The sequence below is a fragment of the Sinohyriopsis cumingii genome, chromosome 5 (genome assembly GCF_028554795.1).
Source record: "Sinohyriopsis cumingii isolate HCF-2022 chromosome 5, ASM2855479v2, whole genome shotgun sequence".
Classification (NCBI taxonomy): domain Eukaryota; kingdom Metazoa; phylum Mollusca; class Bivalvia; order Unionida; family Unionidae; genus Sinohyriopsis; species Sinohyriopsis cumingii.
The window spans coordinates 38406408-38423539 of record NC_142965.1 but is presented as its reverse complement, the minus strand read 5'-3'; the positions used below and the strand labels follow the sequence as shown (position 1 = coordinate 38423539).

Here is a 17132-nt window from a genome sequence, read left to right as displayed (position 1 = left end):
CAAAAGCACGTGTAAATACATTTTTGTGAAGAATTTACATGTTTATATTTTAGTCAAGACGTGCATTACATCTGTCTGAGCAAATCATAAAAACAAAACAATGAAGTGGCCAAATATTTTAGGACTATTTTGTTTGACTTTTAATACACGTATGTGTCCGCCGGCTGGTAGGCGTAGGGATTATATCCCAAATTGGATAGTAAATCACTAGATAGCAGAAGCACATACTCTGCAGCGAGGGTGAAGAGTGCGTGGGATCTCAGTGACAAAATTTATTTGTATGTTCCTGGTGTCTCTACAGTCTCTACACTGATAGCGTGGATCTCGAAGAAGACTTTTTAATACAGGTTACTGAACTTGCCCATAAGTATCACGTAAGTCATCTTCTTGATAAATGCGCTGAAAAGACTTCCAAACTTATGTGGAAAACGCTTGTCATATTAAATTGGCTATTTTCTGTGATTTAACAAAGTTCAAAGATAAAGCATGCCATTTTATAGATGGCTGTATAATCTAGCAGAGAATATTTAAAATGCTTTATTCAAACTCAGCATTGATAGTCAAGTTAAAAAGTCAGTATTATTTTCCTTTGTTTCGCACATTAGGTCAACTAGCAATTAAGATAAAGAAATTAAATCTGGAACATAGAGTGTAAAGGGAGAAAATCGAGCACATTTATGTACTAATATTAGAGTGTAAAGAGTTTAGTTTTGCGGAGCGTAACCCCATTTTGCAGCACACAAAAGGCTGTACATAGCAGCCATTATATGTGGTGGGAGAAGACACTTGAAGATAAACCGATCCATTGAAAGCTATAGACCATTCTTAATGAGATCCTCATGAATATTAATGTATCGCGAAAACGAGGCTACGGTAGGCAGACTGAGAAAAAAATATGGCGTCTTACTGTACATCGAGTAACGATCTGAGCTGTTTGCCAGATATTTCTTTTACATTCGTTGAGAATTTCATCATGGGTGTCTCCAGCAGTTCAGGGAATGAACAGGGAATGAACAGTTGACAAAAGGATTCAAGTATTACAGTGAGGGATATGTCCATTCTCTTAAAGGTAAGTTGATTTACGTCCTATCTTGAGTGTACTTTTTCTCTACTGCACACAAAACATAAGTTAACGATATAGAAATGAAACTATTTAAAGCATAATTTTTTTTTCTGAGTAGGTCTGATTTAAATGTACAGATGTCAGTCAGTACTGTGGTCAAAACACGCGGTCAAAATAAAACATTTACAAAACGTGCATAGTGACACAAACTGCCCTTTTAACCAACCACGCCCCCTTCCTCACCAGTAGAGACTTTGTGGTGCGCTTTAAATAGTTTTGGGTACATACCTTGCATTTTAATATGTATCAAAAGTACACAACCTGACATTTTTATATTTACCCACAAAACAGCAGGATTATTTGTTCAAAGCTGCTTTATATCCATTCATATATATATATATATATATATATATATATATATATATATATATATATATATATATATATAATCAAAGAGCACCCTGCCCCCAAACACACAAATTGGTCCCTTATTTATGTGAACTTCTTCATTGTTCATTGATTATAATTATTATTAGTTTTGTGGTGTTGGTAGATGGATGAATTTTAACACCCAGTATGTAACTGCACACATTAGATCAAGTAAACATAATAGGGAATAATCGCGTCTAAACAATATAACATTTTGTCATTTTATGTATGGGATATTATGTTAATCTGTTTATTAAACTGAGTTTCTCTTTTATTTTCAGTTTATAGAGATGGAAATGAATGCCTTGTCAAGGGACGGTGTTTTAGATCACAAAAGAAGAACGAGTCACCACATGTTGTTGAGGTCATTTTCATTCATATTTATATTATAAATTATTAAAATTATATTCAACATGCACAAATATTTTTAATATTTCAACACTTAAAATATTATTGAAATTCAGATCTTGCATAAAAGCTGTCTACGATACAGTTTGGCCATATCATATTTCTTCAAATAAACTTTCCAGGGCTGTCTATTTTCCTAAATTAGGATTGCTTTTGGAATACAAAATGAGTATGCTGTAAAGAAAAGAAGAAAAGAAAATTATCCGATTTGTATCCTTTTTAAAAGAAATTTCAACAACAAAAATTTGTAAAACCTGCTTAAGAAAAAATAATTTGTATTGCATAAATGACACCCCATTGTGTAGGAACATTTTATTTCAATAAGAAACAAAACCACCTTTTAAATTATTGCGATTTATGATTTTGGTTTGTTTTTATATAAAAAAAAATAACTTTTTTCTTCTAGAGAATGAATGACAATGTCAATCTGTACCCAAGTGGCATAATTGTGAGCCCATTTTGTCATTGGCTTGCTGCAACTCCTGATCGTAAAGTCTACAACCCCAACAGGACCCCCCCCCCTTATGGTTTGTTGGAGATTAAATGTCCAGTTGCAGACACTTTACTATCTCTGAAGTACCTTGCAGTCTCTAATGATGCCTTGAAATTGAAGACAAACCACAACTACTACTACCAAGTTCAAATGCAGTTGGCAGTTACAGGACTGGAATGGTGTGATTTTTGTGTGTGGTTGGAAAATGACTTTCATGTTGAGACTATTCTGTTTGACAGGGAATTTTGGCAAGCTGTCAAGGACAAGCTTGATCTCTTCTGTTATAGATTCTACCTCAACTAGTACGTTCTCCTGTTTGTATATATGCATATGAATGTTTTGTAAGATATATTAAAATGAATTTTCTATGCCTTTACATTATTAAATCATTCTGACAACTCCAAGCAAAATGGCTGCAAGTCAGTTGCCAATGTGGACTTTGTTGCACTGCTTTTAAAATCTACTTACATAAATTGTCAATTTTAAATTCAGCGTAGCTGGTTTTGCTTACTATATATGTATATAGGCCGGAACAGTCACACATAGATGCATTATAGAATTGTGTATCATTTTCACATGAACCCTTTGAGTAATTGTGTGTGTGTGTGTGTATATATATATATATATATATATATATATATCGACATACACACATCTTACCAAAGGTATTTGCATGAAATTCAAGATGTCATTGAAATATTAACACGATGTTACTAAAGGTGTTTTAAAAAAACTTGTATATTACTGAAATGTTAATAAAATGAACAAGATTCACACATCTAAAAGGTATTTGCATGACAAGATGCCAATGAAATGTGGCATGATTTTAAGGTCTAAAAATAAACTACTGAAATGTCAATAAAATGAACCGTATGTGGTACTTTCATAATGTCTCAGTATCTTTGTTTTCATTCACAAGTTCTACATGATACTTCCATGTCACAAAATGCTATTTCTTTTGTTTAATTAGTGGTCATTTGAACAAAGTCAGTACATTTGCTACTGTCCACAACTGATTTATTGACCCAGAAATTGTCAAAGGCACCACAGACTGTAATAACTTTGTATTCTTTCACCCTCTTAATGTATCTTTACACATGTATCCTCAGGCTTGCAATTTTTTGATTGGTTTCCACCTGGGAAGCTGTTAAATGCCCATCCCTACACCGAAAGTGTGGTGTTGCAATGGAAACACCAGTACCTTCTAAAACTTTATGTAAAACAAAACCTTTATCTGCCATGATTTGGTCCCCTGGTTCTAACAAATCTATAAGCCCCGACAGCTTTGTGATCTCCACATCACTCATGTATCCCGAGTACAAGGAAGACACACGTGATTGCACCGTGTGGGGCTGTCCCTACCAAACCTTTTCAGGTGTTGTGAGTTTTGTAGTTTGAATAAGTCTTTGATGCAAGCACTAGAGATGAGGGTCTTTCTGTAAATATTTCTGTGCAGTCAATAATAATTCTAGTTCCTGGGTAGGACAGTTGAAAATCGAGAGGTATATTTGCTTGAACCTGCTCAACACTTGGTAAAAAATACAAATAATTTGTCCACATGATTATTATCCGACTTACAGAATACCTGTGAATATTAAATCGAACAGACATATCTTCAATCGGAAATCCACATCTCAATCTACACAAAAACATGAAAAGTCCATCCACTGGGTCCATTGCCTTTTGCCGTCCCCTGATGTTGATGTCATTCCCTGTGCTGTAATATAAGCTCTTCATTCTAAATGCAGTAGGTTTGATGCTATTGAAGAAGGTTATAAAAACTTCATATGTGGGAAAAACAGTGTAAAATTCTATCATTTCATCATCATCTGTAAATCTGTTCAATCCAAGCTTCTCCATGTTTGTTTTTATATTCAAATCTTGCAGTTGCCTTTCCTTCTCTTCCAATTCTGTTACTGCTTTCCTCAGTCTCTTCTCCAGCTCTGTAATTTTACTTTTGCATGCTATATGCAACTCACAGGATCTGAAGAAGATAAAATAATAATGTAGCTTTTCATCAACATTTGTTAACTATAATGGAGACAAAAAAATATAACTAGCAAAGTTACCAGCTTCACTATAATTTAAAATTATACAAGAGTTTTAACAGAGGCTGCTTTCCACTGATTGTCTGCTCTCTCTCTCTCTCTCTCTCTCTCTCTCTCTCATACACATAAACACACTGTGTCATGCACACACACACCATGCACACACTATGAAATAAATGTGTAAAACAAAAGTTACAAAGCTATGGTTTGATTAACTATCAGTGCCATCTGGAGGAGAACAGCAAGCAAAATAAGCCCCACATAAATCAGGTCTTTTCAGAGTAAATAAGAGAAATTATGCAGTGATGTTTTATCAACAGCTTCATTAATTCTTATCCACTCTCTCTCTCTCTCTCTCTCTCTCTCTCTCTCTCTCTCTCTCGTAATTTCATTTAACTTGTACTCTCATCATTTTCATTGTACTGGTGCTATCTCTCTTCTCTATCGTGGTCATTTACATTCTACTTGTTTTTTTAACGAGGTAATAACTTTACCTTTTCTGTACTTACTACTCCTACGCAAAATTCATAATTTCTTATAAAAATGCGCTGCTTGGCGGTACGCCCAGTTTTCGATGACCCCGTTATGTGGAATGGGACTAGGGGTAACATTTTTAGAAACCTGTCATTATAAAACACACATACATACAATCATTTACTTCATCGACAGAATCTATTTTGCGTTTGGAATTCTTATTCTTACATCATTCAGTTGCAAGAAAATATAAACACACCAACAATCATCCAGTTTCTTACCTTAAAATTCAGCCCCTCATCACGACGTATTGCAACAATCCATTTTCTACGAAGCTCCATCTTCTTCACTGATGGGATATGGTGGAAGCTTAAATCTATGTGAATTCTAGCATTCCCATTGCACAACGGAACACAACAATAATTGTCACGATTTTTTCTGTTGCCGGTATCAACTGTAGCAGCCATGGTTGCGAGGTAAAATGAAACTGGTGCCTATATTAGCCTCGTTTTGGATTCGCTGACCCAGGGTCACATGAATATATGAATATATTCTAAGAATGGTCTATTGGCAAGCTTTCCAACATATCCACGTTGGTCGAGCCAAGACTCAAGCTCACGCGGACAGAGGAAGAGATATGTAAGTCATATGTAAAAGCGAGCGCCTCAGACAACTCGGCCACCAGGGACTCCCTAGAATGTAAAGGGGAGATATCAGATAAGTTTATGCATTAATAATAGAGTGTAAACGGACGTGACCTGACAGAGTTATATATTAAAAATGGTGTGTAAAAGAATATAACCTAGTATATTTATGTATTATTAAAGAGTCTAAATGAAAGAGACCTGGCACATTTATGTAATACTAACGGAGTGCAAAAGGACGAGATCTGACTCATTTATTTAATAGTCATTTATGTAATAGTCATTGCATGTAAAGGGACAAGTCCTGGCACATTTATACATTAATAATGGAGTGTAAAGGGACGAGACCATGCAAAGTATGTATATGTATTAGAGTACAAAAGGACGAGACCTGGCACATAGATGTAATAATAATAATACAATGCAGAGGGACGAGATATGGCACAGTGTATATAACAAATAACTTTGATAGGGACATTCAGCCTCTAATCTTTTAAGTTATATATCATTCTGCTTAATACAGGTTTGACACATTTTTCCAACCTAATTTTGAACAAGAATGTTACAACAGCGTGTGAAACAAAGATAGCAGGAGACTATCAATTTTAGTACGTATTATTGACTAAATATGTATTCTAAGGTATTTATTGCAGCAATAAAACAAAATAAAATCCTCAAAATTACACAAGTTTCCGCTTCGTGTCATATAAAAATTGTACCAATTAATTACAAATTTTCACAATACATGTGTTTGATACTGATAATTGTACATTTTGTAACAGTTGACACAAAGCAACATCACATGTTTATAGTGACTAATGTGATGGATATATACCACTGTGCCCGCATATTCTCTGCATCGTACTATTCTGTAAAAATTGAATCACGTGTTTTGGATCGATAAAACAATTTGTATTAAGAAAGAACGATCCTCTTTTAATTTAAGAAAGTAATATTCATAAAGTGTAAAATACTAACTATCTCACATTTTTATTCTAAATGCATATGAAAATGTGATTTCTAATTGTCAACAAGAAGGCCCACTCAATGTCCTTCTTGAACTTTTAACCCAGAAAAAAAACTTTTTAATATTAATCTTTTAGAATTATACAAATAAATATAGTATTTAAGAGATATAAATGTTTATCTTAGAACAATAAGGTATCTTAAACAATTTAATTTTGTGATAATTCGTCCCACACCTACTTTATCAAATGCTATCCAACGTGTCAACTTGCCGCTCGAACGGTTTCACAAAAAATTCCCGGGTGTTCAGTCTGTTTTTATAGTCTTTAGTAACTTTTTCCCCAAAACGAGACTTTGTAAACAAAATACTTCCTATTCATTGTTGTTCATGTTCAACTTAATAACATATTTGTTATAAAATGGTGAACTTTTACTAATTTAAAAATGGGTTTAGTTTACTTAATATCTCTTGCCGTTTAGTAGCATAGTTACGTTGAATTTTGAAAAACCAGCTATAAACCTGACATGGTTCCTCGGCTGAAATGTGGGCAGAAAGAGTCCAATATAATGCATTTCATTTGCAATGCCCGTTGCATAAACATGGCATATTTTCAAGGCCATGCGCAAAATGGACCGACTTATTGCGAGTCATGAAAACACAGGGATAGTATCCCGTGTGTCCATAATTAGTGTTATTTTGAACAGAATGTTCTGATGAAAATTGCTACGTTTCAGATGGCAAGCATTGGAGTATTTTATTTTCGTCAATCGGTCGAATTAACTATGCGTTTTGTACCCGGATTGGAATGTGGGTTTATTTTAAATTCTGGTAACTTCACACCAGCAAAGTGGGAACGCGAGTTTATGTAACTTTCTGGTGTTTGCACAAATAAAGGTCAGATGGGAATGTGGGGCGATGTAAATTCCTGGTGTTTTGATTAGGGTCAATTGAGCTATTTGAATGCGTTATTTATAATGACACTTAACTGACCCTAGTAAACAAAGTGTGACGGATGGACAATAGTACAAACACATGAACATACGGTCAGATGTTATTTACTAAATTTGGACAGACGATATTTAGTAAACAAAGATCCCATCCATTAGCCACAATGTGTCACTATTTTCTATTATTTGATGCAAATATGGAATATTGGCGATTTGGTAATATTGTGATATGTGTAGGATGGAAAGTCCATTGAAAATTTGCAATTGGATATGAATGGGGGGGGGGTGTATCTGGCAAGTCTGTCGTTTAGTTGTATGCATTGTGGTATTGATACTTGCAATAGATCATATACATTATTTTAATTAGAACTAGACCGTCTCAGTTTGAGAATGTACCAGCCAAGGATTCCCACCATCTCAGACATTCTTGTGTAGTGTATTCGCAATCCAACATGCGGGAATTATCTTTTGGAAGTTTATTACTTAGGTCCAAATAGTTGCTTAATATTCATGTTGTTGGTCTTTCTAAGTTTTAAAAAGAATATTCTTTTTCTTTAATTAATCATAAAGAGCGGTTTTTCCCTAATTTGTAATTTTATCAAAATCTAAATTCCAACGCACCTCTCGTCATCAAGTCTTATGCAAAACTATAATCATTAGCGAACATTTATCAGGTCGAAGCTTTAAATATATATGTCAAGTGCTGAGTGAGACGTTTTGGTGTTCTGCTCTTGAAGTTTTAAATTGTTGGTTATCGCATATGGTCATCAATAATTCATGATATGATCCAAACAGCGAAGACCCTTATCTTCTTCTTGTCGTACTGCTTGTGACATAAAGCGTCGCATGGAGATTGTCTGGTAAGAAGCTAGGTATGTGGGTTGGCTTGTTGTCATATTGTGTTTTCTCAGTGTCTCTGCAACTTCATCTATCCATTTTTTTTTTCTTCTTTGGTCTTCCTTTTGCTTTAGATCCTGATTGTCTGGTGTTGTAAGCTTGAGTTGCGGGTTGTTTTTTGTTCATTCTGATTAAGTGTCCATACTATTAGTTCTTTGTGTTACATTGTAGTCTATGATAGGTGTTGTTCCAACTGTTTATCTGATCATTTCGTTCTGTAAGCGACCCACGGTCCACTTTGTAGAAACCTTGCACAAAGTCCCCTCTTCTTGCAAGAGGTTTTTGGGTTGGCGAATTGTACCTTCTTTCAAAGTGTCCGCTTAATTTGGTTCTCGTTATCTGGAGGTTGACCGCCCTCGATGTTATTGCCCGGTTCGAGTAAATGTAAATATAAGTGGTGAAACGTATAGGTGGAATAGATAGAGATCTGAGCAGATATATAGAGCAGACCAACCCGAGCCCACGTACATGTAAACAACACTTTAATCAATTACATAAAACAACTGTGAGAATTCATTACATGAGGAATATTCTCTGCTTCTTGAAATAAAACTTTTACCGAATTATGAAAAACAACACAAATATATTTAAATACAGTAGCCGATCTGCTTTACTGATAGATTTAGTTCATCATAGGATCGAGTGAACAATCGAAGTCAATGTCTTGTACAATTGCATAACCTGCTTCTCCGGTTCACTCCACATCTACTGTAGCTGTTCCTTCGACTCCCCTCTGTTTTGTCTCTTTCGGTCCTGAACTCTGTGCGTAGCACGTAGATTCACATGATACCTGGATCTCAGGATAATACGTCTCACTATACGTCTCAGAATACGTCTCGGAGATAATACGTCGCAGGATACGTCTCAGAATTAATATGTCACAGGATACGTCTCAGAGATGATACGTCACAGGACACGTCACATAATACGTCGGAGGATACGTCTCAGAATACGTCTCAGAGATAATACGTCGCAGGATACGTCTCAGAATTAATATGTCATAGGAGCTGTTTTCTCCCTTTGAGCTTTCAGCGTTCCTCGCTTCTACCGTCAAATTTGATTGTCGGTTTTCTTCGACAACAGTCCTCTTGGACAACAGTTTTACGAGAGAATTTCTCCCAATTTACTCTCGGCGTCTTCTTACACTTCTCTAATCTTCCAGAAAAGCTTAGACTGATTAAACTTTTCGATGTGGCGATATTAAAACTAGAAAATTTAGTGTGGGGAAACACGCCCCTTATTTAGCGTAACCAATAAGGATTAAATATATTTGCCGCCTTTTTCCAGAGGCGCCAAAGTCGTGGTCAACTTGACCTTGTAGTTTGAGTAACCGAGTTCTGCAATCTTTCAATCCTGACATTTACACTATGGAATCGAAGTTAGCTTTTGTTTCCACCAGTCTTCTGTTGGTTAAGTAAACGAATGCTTAATTAAGAATAAAATTCTCCCCTCGAAAAGACATTACCGATTATGGCAGTATGACCTTTTGATACGCGCCTGTCACCATAAATCTAATTAATTATTCTCTGGTCTCAAACTAATATATTCTTCACAGATCGCCAGAAATTTGCCCCTTCACACGTTCCTTATCCGATCCGTTTTGGTCTTGTTTACCTTTTTCTCAAACATCTCATTTCACAGGTGATGATGTTTTGCAGGTGCTTATTGTTTATGACCATTTCTGATATGATAGCACAGAGATGGGATGAATAAAATATTTATTAATTGTCTGTTTCATTCCATGAGGATATTTGGGTGTTATTGTTGTACATTATTGACTTTCTAAGGTCTTGTCTCGATTTCTTCTATCTGTCCTTTCATCCTCTGCCAATAGGATTCCGAGATATGTTTGAACCTTGCCTGACTTTGTATGCATACATGCATATAATATTGCAAGCATTTTAAGTGACCGTATGCATGTATGTGTGTGTGAGTATCTATCTACGTGTGTAATTGTGTGTATTTGGTCTCTCTATCCCTTGTAAACAATATATATCTTCTTAATGAATCCATTTATTCTTCTAACCTATGCAGCCAGTATATTCAGTGGATGAAAAACGCAGGAGAACCCCGAGAATGGAAGCTATTAGCCTAACTTCTCACATACACGGACGGAGGTCAGATGTTAGCAATCTGTAAAGGCGATTGCTTTTTACCACTCGGTCACCCGGGTCAAATCTCCAGGGCATTGAATCAATACAATATAAGATTCAGATTTTATTTCTAAAGAAAATGAATCGGTTGCTTCCTCGAGAAAAGAAAGAGAAAGTGGCGAACGAATAAAGTAGAGTAAGATATGCAACACTCAGCCATCGATTGCCATCGAAAATGTATGGTGATGTTGATTTTCGATGACATATCAGCAATCCAAGACCTCCAGTGAGGGGTTATTCCGGCACCTGTTTAGGATACATGTATTCTGGTTTTCTTTGATTTTCAAGCACTTGCTAAATGGCAATGCTACTTTTGCAGTGAAATAAGGTAAATAGGGAAATAAATTACATGATTTAATTCAGTTTCCTTTCTAACATTTGTTAAAGACTTGCAAATCATTTTAGGAATTAATGAATTAATAAGGTGAATGGAATAAACTTGCATAATTTTACTTTTGTTTAACTTTTCATACTTCATGACAAATCTGCAAAACAGTTCAGTTTGACCACATCGGTAGTTCTCCATTGACTCTAGAGAGTAGGGGAAGTCGACACGTATTGCTTTCAAGAACTCAAGCATTACCCTCAGAATACCTTTAAATGACCATGTCTATATTATTCTATATTCGTTTACCTAATTCTAATGAGCAAGCACACCATAGTGTATTTGATACCCGATAGTATAAAATAAGAAAAACAACAAACTTGACAAAGACTGATTAGGCAAATAAGTCAATATTTCAGGTAAATCAATCACGTATCACTCAGGACAATTTCGATCTCGATTCACCGAGTGCTACCGCGTACTTCCTGCTCCAGGGTACTCTTATCAAAATGAACGAGTTAAGTCTGTTGAATTGGACCAAATTAATCAGCAAATAGCTATATTTGCATTCCGCCCGGCTAAAGGTCATTTTGAAGTGATTCATTGACGTATAGCCGGAAAAGCAAATTTCGTTACAGTACCTTCCACCAAGCTATCGGATAATCTGTGACTCATTCGAACTACAACTTACACCAGGAGCAGAGCAGGAAGTCACACGGTTCAAATATTGGATGAGAGAGAGAGAGAGAGAGACTAAAATCCAGAATTATCGAGAGTTTTTATCCTCTTTTTATTACATTAGGATAGTTATAATAATTTATACAATTCTGCTGCTTTCCGTGTTAATGTATTTCGTTGTCTGCTTTGCTACTTTGTGCGGATCGTCTCCTTTTGAATAAAGTGAAACCTGCCAGATATCATTCGTTCAGGTCGACAAATGAAATATGTTTAAATGTTTAACAGGGCATTCCTTGTCTGATATCAAAATCAATGTTTATTGTTATCTACAATGTTTGCTGAAGAGTAAATAATTTTTGGACTAATGCAATTTTTCGAGATACAAATATAAACTTGAACATAAATTAAGCAACATAGAATGCACCAATCTTTATATTTACAACTCGATTACTTCTCTGGACGGACATAAGGGCCATGATAATAGCTGGTTATCAAAGCAATTTGTACAGTTCGACAAAAGCGACGTCATATACGCTCTTTATCAATTTACTTAGAAAACACAAAAGGTGGAAGGGGTTTATTATTTGGAACTAACCGTATGTACTTTTGTCGTTTCTTCTTTCGTTTCATCACATTAGTCTAGTGATCATCTCTACAATATACTGTCGAGTTGTACCTAATTTCAAACCAAACAACAAGAAAAAAACATTTCGAAACCCGGCTGGTGTTGTATACCGTCTCTTTTCTGAAAACTACATCTGATAGAAGGACGAGTTGTGTCCTCTTGTTTTGACATGACTAATACTTGTAATGTGGTTATATAATATTATGCTGGTTCCGTCCAAATCCTTTCAAAATGAATTCTGGTCGAATGGACTATGCATATATAATGCTAGAATATTTGCTAACTATTGATAAGGGATATTTGTTTGCTGAGTCATTTCTAACGAAAATATTGACCATTTCGTTTGAAAAACTAACATAAAACTTAAATTACGAGATCAAAGAATATTATACTTTGACTTTACATTATTCTCGCATGCTATAAATGATAGCTTTCAAACCTTTTTGGAATCTTGTGCACAATATCAGGTGGTCAGGACTCGCCTCTTCCTGTACCGACATCTTGATATCTCGACAAATATTGAATTCCAGTGAGTTAGGTTTTTAATGTGTGGACATATTACAACACAAATCATCTTGGTCTCCCTCTTACGGATACACTCTTCATTATATTCGTGAACAATTCAGGTTACATGGCTTTCCACAGACACAAAAAAATATATGAAACATAAGTAAATACTTTTGTAAGAAGATGAAGACGGGTTGAGACTGGATTTATCGAAAACTCTCAAAGCAGCTTCGTGAATGAGATTTATATCTAACGTAAATGAACGATGAATGAATCTGACGTTTCTAACTGGGACTAATTAGAACATGCAACTTAAACGGATACTCAAACAAACGTCAACTTGTCAACAAATATGATGCATAAATGGATCCATTTATAATCAACGTATGGATCTTGTCAACAAATATGATGCATACATGGATCCCTTTATAATTAACGTATGGATCTTGTCAACAAATATGATTAATATATGGATCCATGGATAATCAACGTATAGAACTTGTCAACAAATATGATTAATATATGGATCCATGGATAATCAACGTATAGAACTTGCCAACAAATATGATGCATATATGGATCCCTTTATAATCAACGTATGGTTCTTGTCAACAAATATGATGAATATGTGGATCCATGGATAATCAACGTATGGATCTTGTCAACAAATATGATGCATACATGGATCCCTTTATAATTAACGTATGGATCTTGTCAACAAATATGATTAATATATGGATCCATGGATAATCAACGTATAGAACTTGCCAACAAATATGATGCATATATGGATCCATGGATAATCAACGTATGGATTTTGTCAACAAATATGATGCATATATGGATCCATGGATAATCAACGTATGGAACTTGTCAACAAATATGATGCATATATGGATCCCTTTATAATCAACGTATGGTTCTTGTCAACAAATATGATGAATATGTGGATCCATGGATAATCAACGTATGGATCTTGTCAACAAATATGATGCATACATGGATCCCTTTATAATTAACGTATGGATCTTGTCAACAAATATGATTAATATATGGATCCATGGATAATCAACGTATAGAACTTGCCAACAAATATGATGCATATATGGATCCATGGATAATCAACGTATGGATTTTGTCAACAAATATGATGCATATATGGATCCATGGATAATCAACGTATAGAACTTGCCAACAAATATGATGCATATATGGATCCATGGATAATCAACGTATGGATTTTGTCAACAAATATGATGCATATTGTATCCATGGTTAATCAACGTATGAAACTTGTCAACAAATATGTTGCATATATGGATCCATGGATAATCAACGTATGGAACTTGTCAACAATTATGATGCGTAAATGGATCCATTTATAATCAACGTATGGATCTTGTCAACAAATATGATGGATATATGGATCCATGGATATGACTTTAATATCAAGTGACTTTTACTCATGTCCAGAATACAAGTGGCGAGCCTAGTCTATCTCGCAAACCCCAATAATGGTGTAAGAAAGGTGATTTTTATATCGTGTTTGAGGAGATCATATACGATCACCGTGTTTTCGAACATGAGCTTGCCTTTCTGTGTGTGCGTGCATGCGTCCCTACATCATGGCGGACAAGTCTCCAAACACTATGAAGATAGCGACTAGAAACCTTTGGAAAAGATTTTGGTGAACTGCCAATGTGCTCATCCGTCTTAGAATTTTACGAAACAAAAAGAACCAATCATTCGATGGACGGAATTGTATAAACTGAGAACAGTCTGCTTTCCCAAAGAAACTTGACAATGATAATACTACCTAAGCGAGAAAGAGACTGAAACGTTATAAATATCTTTTAGGAATGAGGTGAGGGTCAGGGTTATTTATATTTCAGCTAGGTGAAGTATTGATTTAGAACCTGAAGGCAGGGTTAGAAACCTCTTGGACTGTATAATCATCCTGCCCATCTCATTATGCGTATGCATATGTAATGTAACAATAACGTCATTGGTTTTGAAATGTCTCAGCTATAACAAAAGAAATAAAAAGTCAACCACCACCACCCAAAATAACAACAACAACTAAAATCAACAAACATCAAGCCTTGAAATAGAAATCGATATGGTAGGTAGAAGAGGAGCTGGAAGTATCAATAAGGAATTGTGATATTGATTAGCTGCAGAATTTTACTTCGATATGTGTCGTGCGAAGAAAACACATGGTTTTCAATGCAGAAAATATCGAGTCGATTGGGCAGGCCATATTTTTTTGGACAAATCCTATAGATACCGGTTAATTTTCTCGCACAGTAACATCCCATGAGGGAACTAGCTGGACACAAGCCTATCGTGGATACACAGGTCTGAGGATCACACCACTTTCAGCCAGAACCTCGAGCTTGAATTGGTGGAGATCTGTTAAGGTGTGGCAATATCCAGTCGAGATTTATAAAAATGTACAAGACTTTAATGTTAGCCAGAGGAACACATTTGTGGCAAGGTAATAGACAACGAAAACATACATATTACAAATTATGTACCCCAATGATGCGCATCTGCAGAGAAAAACACGAAATTGCCATTTATGATTCATAACTTGATCATGCAAGTAATCGGAATGGTCTCATCATAAAATATCAGCGCCATTCCAAAATAGCATGAAGACAAAGATGGTATTCTCACTAGGACAGTTACAATTTCTCGACAGTCTCCAAATTCTGTACAAAAGCATTGAAAGCTGGCCGTAAGCATGCATGAGAAGGAGTCTCAGTGTCATGATACGGGGCAAGTCGCACTATATTGAGTTTCTGCTTCGCAAGGGTGTTTACCCATATGTATACACGAGCACTTGGGTGGGGATTCGAATAAGCACGTCTTTCGCAGATAGAGGCCTTACACAGCCAGCTCAACTGTGCCGTAATAAAATTAAAAGAGTATGTACATGCGGAGAGCGTGTGGAAGATATTCGGCTGCCAGAATCTGGGCAATTATCACCACCTCTACCTCAAGAAAGATGTGATTTTGCTAGCGGACGTGCTTGAGGTAATTGGTGACATATCGACCAGTCTATGACAACAGAAAACCAACCAATTGAATATCATACCTTTACGATAACAAACCTTACAACTTGGTCTTGAAACAGAGTCTACCAACCGGCGGTTTTATGTGAATAAAGCCACTCACATTCGAGTCAATTGCGCCGGACGCGCCAAAGTGCTACATTCTCCAGTACCGGGAGGAGCTCAATGATGCACAGAGCGACTTCCCACTAGCCTCAGAGGAACACTGCATCACCTGCAGCTTGCTGAGTGACTGTTAGCGCTTTTTACTGAACCACCGGACGGGAAAGTGGTGAACTCACTGAAAGCACTTGGTCTACAAGATGCGAGCAAAAGAGTACTTCCTGGTCCATTATAGAAAGCTCCAGCTCTACACAAGACTCCGGAATGCGCGTGACACAGAACAACCGAACATTGGAGTTCCACGAAAATGCGTCGACGGCGCCGTACATCCAGTACTACAGGAATATAAGAGCAAAATTCAAAGAATGAGTTAGAAAAAAGGATATATTCAAGCTGATTGACAACTGTCTTTGGGACGATAATGGAGAACATGCAAATGCGGATTAGAGGCAAAGAAGACAGGCTGCAGCATCTGACTGCTGACTCCTCGTCTCAGACGAAGAAAATCTACAGCAGCAACGTTGCTGCTGTACACAACATAACGGCTAACCTTAAACTCAACTGCCCTATATACACGGAGATGTGTTGATCCACCTTTGTAAGCATCTGATGTACGACTGTTATTACCAACATATAAAAGTGTCATATGGCGGCAAGACAAGTCTTGTGTACACGGACAGCGCCAGCAAAAAAGTAAGGAAACAGAAGATTAATAAATGGACATGAGGGAGGAAGCTATCGTGTACGACATAAACAACTACACAAAAGAGCAACCGCTGTTTGCACCGCCAACAAAAGTGGTTGTCGGGAGCAACACTGAGCACAATATTGACATTCTGCTTCGCAAGAGCATTTGCCCATATGAAGTTATAGATGAGAGTGCGGGGGTCGCGATCTTAGCGTTTGTGGGCCTTCGTCTGAAGATGCACAATATATTTAGGGTAGACGACCTAAAGGCCAAAGAAGTTTCAAAGGCAGTCGTTAAAACGATCAAAATACGCTATTAACCAACATATACCCAGAAAAAGGATAGACGTGCTTAGTGACATTCATAAAATGGGATCAACTGCATCAAGAAAACGAGTCTATCTTCATGGGATATCAAGACGTTGGATTTAGGTAATAGCCTGGATCCATCTGCGATGTATCGTGGGCCTACGTCCATTATAAGACAGTGCGTGCCATCGACAAATAATTATCTTGGTTGATTTATACTTCTGCGTCGATGGTCCGCGTAACATACGACATAGAGGTAGTCTGTGCCGCAGTTTTATGAATGGTATCAGTAAACATGT

General features: G+C 36.3%; 1 protein-coding gene across 1 annotated transcript in view; it reads left to right on the top strand.

Moving 5' to 3' along the window:
* The first annotated feature begins 212 nt into the window (after nucleotides 1–212).
* LOC149798975 (BTB/POZ domain-containing protein 6-B-like) overlaps nucleotides 213–17132 on the top strand; it is a 51632-nt gene continuing 34712 nt past the window's right edge. The window contains exon 1 of the mRNA XM_089957886.1: nucleotides 213–374. The gene's annotated coding sequence lies outside the window, so the exon portion shown is untranslated. The remainder of the gene's footprint in view (nucleotides 375–17132) is intronic.